At 38.8% G+C, this 4,403-nt stretch overlaps 1 non-coding gene across 1 annotated transcript; it reads right to left on the reverse strand.

Annotated features, from left to right (window-relative positions):
• Positions 1-1,198: 1,198 nt before the first annotated feature.
• On the reverse strand, positions 1,199-1,291 carry Trnak-uuu. The gene is made up of 2 exons: positions 1,255-1,291; positions 1,199-1,234 (listed from the first exon to the last, which is right to left on the reverse strand). It is a non-coding gene; the product is annotated as a tRNA-Lys (tRNA).
• Positions 1,292-4,403: the final 3,112 nt, after the last annotated feature.

Genomic DNA, 4,403 nt, shown 5'->3' on the forward strand with positions numbered 1-4,403 from the left:
CAGGTTTGTGTGAGCTGTTTGATTTGCAGTTTGATCATCCATCAACATGATTGTACAATGATGTTAGAAGTGACAGTATGTCATGTAATACACCATGTATTTGTACTGATTTATTTGAAACGATGCCTCAAAGGCTTTACTGATGTCCATAGACATTGTGCCAAACAAGGACTTTTCATTTTGTTCTTTCACATCTTTTTCTTCCATTTGAAATGGATTTCCCCATTAGTTACATTTTCTGATTTTGTTTGAGTAAATTAAGGCATATTTTGACTTCTTTTGCAGCTTAATGACTAATGATGATGGCTGACAGTATGACTGCAGACTTTTTTTGCATTCCTCGGAAATACACTCTGATCAAAATTGATTTTGCAAGCATTCATATAGTCATGATGTCCTGGTCGCTATTCATACCTGCAGTGACATGGTAACCTGCACTAATCTCCAAGCAGATCCTACGGTAGCATAAGATTAGTATCAAAAGCTGGTACAGATTACCTGATAGCCGCTCAAGGGCCTTTTGAGCGGAGAAAGGCCTGGCCGCAGCACTCAAAACAAAGGAACGTACACATTCTCAAATCGATGGCATTACGAAACTTTCCGGCATGATGATAGCAGTAATATACATTGCTTTCATCTCAAATCCTTTTTATATCAAGTCGGGGCGATGAAAGGGAATTTATCATCCACCTAAACACAAGTTTTTGATACCCAATCATTTTTTGGGCACATAGTCTTTTCAAGGAGCTTTTATCACTCCTTGCTCAGAGTAATACAGGAATGAGACCTTATATAAACAATTAGATAATTTTCATGATAGGACTTGACTATATTCAACTTGTAATTCAGCACAGGTGGAACAGACAGATACCAATCAATTAAAGGCATATGCCAATTAATTATGGTACTTTGCACCAATTATGCAAATAAGGGTTTAAAAGCCCTAATTTGCAAAAAAACATTGTGGGGATTTGTGATGCATAAGTATGATATCAGGTATATGATAATCAGGATATTATACACAAACTCTTTCCAAACCACTTGTTGGGATGAGATTGCATGTCATCTAGTCAGTGTGGCCTTTGTAATTTGATAACGTACGACTCATACCATGGGCCAGATCAGAGAATCAAAGGTTCAGAAAGATATTTTGATATGGTAAAAGGGCAGGATCCAGATTTTTAAGAGAAAAACACTTCGCCCGATAAGGGACTCGAACCCTTGACCCTCAGGTACCATCTAAGGTGGCAGGCGTAAAAGCCTGATGCTCTACCAGCTGAGCTAACCGGGCGGTTGGGCATTGCGCAATACCCGCATGGTCATAAACTGTGGATAGACATTACACGCGGTGACCTGCGCAATGACCTGCGCACGAGCACATGTTTGGATCCGCCATCTTTGTTTCCCACCTGGACGCACGTGAGAGTCTAACACTACAGAAAAATGTTCCTGTATTACTACTTAGGGGACAGTGGGGAGAGGGTGTACACACTGAAGGTAAGAAAATCGTATATTTGTCGTACGAGGCTTCACTTTGGTCGGAAATCTGTGATAATTGAAGAAAACTCGCAATTTGCTGACATGTGGGGAGGGGGGTAGTCACATGTGAAAAAAAAAAAGCCTTTGGACCCCTTCACACGGTAGTTCCTCGGAGAGGGACAGAATTTTATACCATTTTCTCCTACTAAGGACATTATATATTAGATTATAAAGTTGACTTTCCAAAAATGATACATCTGAATACTAGTTGATACGTTTATAATGCACTATAATCTCTTTCTTTAACCTCCTTGATATAACGTTATCTAGTAGAACCAAAAAAGGCAAAATAGAGAAAAAGTATGACGTCAGAGTTCAGAATTTTTATAGTATAATCTTTTTTTTATTTCTTCCAGAAGGTAGATCCGCATGGGAAGCCAACATTATCCGCACATCCGGGTAAGAACTTTGTTGTTTGTAATATATTTCTTGGCCATTATATATTATATAATATATTTCACTATCATTACACAACTGTTACCAACAGACTGATAGAGCATAAAAAATTGAAGAGTAGAGTGACTAGAGAATAAAAGGCCTATAATATTTTTATCTGCATATCCAGCATAAACACCAGCTTTGCAGGCACACAGCAAGGAAGCTGCTAGCTTACATTAATACTAAATCATGAATCAACAACTGCACATCACACCACACTGTAAGACTTTCAAAGCTATCTAATAAGGATGCTTTTACACTACTTTTTTATGATAGTTCTGGAAAAAAAACAAATTTTTGAATCCCTAATCCTTGGTTGATAACTATGCTACTTGAAGGCATGACTATTTTTTGTTCTTTTCTGAATTGGTACTTGGTAGTTGGTGCATCCACAAGTTTCCTACACATGTATATTGAATTGTTGTGTCACAACAAATTGGGAATTGTCTCCCTTTTCTGCCCTGCTATAGCCCGTTTCTCTCCAGACGACAAGTACTCCAGACACAGGATCACCATCAAGAAGAGGTTTGGTCTGCTGCTCACACAACAAGCCAAACCAGTCATGTGATCCTCATCAGCCAATCACCTGCCACTGATCCAGTCCATCATCTGACCTGAAGTCTTTCATCTGCGTTTTTATCAAACAACAGAGAATGGAAGATCACATCAACTTCTTCACCTATCACGTACATTGAACTGACAAGTTCCCAGAGTGGAAATGCCTACCAGTGTTCAGTTTGGACTCAATAATGATGTTAGACTTCCTAAACAATGACACAAGAAACTGTGGACAATATCATTTTTATGTTATTGTTTTATTCCAATGCACCAGCACAGATGGGCAGAACAACATGTCATAACTTAATGTGATTATGAAAGTTCTTTTTTTTATGAGATTCTCTCTCAAGCTGTTTTAGGATAGACGCTGTGACTTTATAGTACAGCAAGGAGCTCAGTTTAAAGCTTCTTAGTTACAGATATGTAATATGATATTAGCACAGAGCCATACAGGTTGATTTCTTATGTAGAGCACACACACATAAGTCTTGACTTGCAGATACGAGATGTGATAGCTCAGTTTAGTAGAAAATGTTGGCATCTTTGTTGCTTAGATTTACAAACAAATTTTCTGCACACAAATCATAACATACACATATTCAGTAGTTGTACAGCATTAATTTGGAACACTCAGTGCCCCGCAAGTCTAAGGACATACATCAGGATCTTTTAAAGAAAATATGTGTATTTTTGTCTTAGTTCAGCTATGTTAACTACCGGTACTGTATACTCATCATTTTTGGGGAAAAAAAGCCAGCTCTCATACAGTACAATCTGGATAGTCTATGTCTCTCCATGTCTTACCTTTTTAGAAAAAGGAATATTGTGACAACTTGGCTATTTATTGTAACGTTACCATCCTGTATCACACTACAATAAAATACCATATTGACAAGATGCATTCTGATTCTACCTGGGTATTTTTTGCAGGATATGTATGTGTGAATATGTTATAATTATTATTATTTCAATGGTTTTGCTGTTTGTCACTCACAGCCAGGGCTGCCCAACTAGCTTGTAGTCAATACAAAGAATTAGGCCTACTAACAAAAACAATTACAAATGGAATGATTCAATGATATGTACATTCAGTCACAGGACAACAAGTGGTCAAACCCTCACCTGAATTGCACCAACAGACAATAAACTGGATAGTTCCAGTGAGTGAGTGAGGTATGCATTGTTGTCTTATGTGTTGGATGAGAGTTTTGTTTTAAAACCACGTGGTCAAATTGGAATGTAATGGTTATGTTTTGATCACTTTTTTCCATGAAATGAAGTGAAGCTTTGTTTCTGTGCCCCTTTTACCATTAAAAGGGGCATGAGTACAAGGGCATTAGGGGAAGGACTACAGTGCAGGACAGTAGTCTCCAAGCAGACCCTACGGTTCCTAAAGAGATAGTATCAAAGCTAGCACGGGACTTAGTATAGCGTCACCGGTGCCCGATTGACTCCCTTTGGCCAGCTATCTCCCTTTGGCCGGCTATACTCCTTTGCCAGCTTTGATACTATCTCTTTAGGCACCGTAGGGTCTGCTTGGAGACTAGCAGGACCGTAGCAAGGAGAATTGTGACATGAAGATAACAAGAGATAAAATACTCTGAAGCTCTATCTGACATAAAAGAAGAGGAATGAAACTTTTCTTTTGTGCTTTTGCTGATAGGACTACCTTTCCAAGGACAAGTGTTCCCTGTCCTCCAACCATCAGTGATGGTGTGTTCCAGAGAAGCACGGTGAAGTTATTTCAGTGCTGCAATAATATTTTCCACCGTCGGTAGGCGCTTCTACCATGTCAGGAATAATGCCCCATTTACTGCAGTTATATTCTTACTCACTAGTGGGCGCTGCTCAGTGGATAGCGGGACCTT

Source organism: Branchiostoma floridae, chromosome 6, assembly GCF_000003815.2.
Source record: "Branchiostoma floridae strain S238N-H82 chromosome 6, Bfl_VNyyK, whole genome shotgun sequence".
Classification (NCBI taxonomy): domain Eukaryota; kingdom Metazoa; phylum Chordata; class Leptocardii; order Amphioxiformes; family Branchiostomatidae; genus Branchiostoma; species Branchiostoma floridae.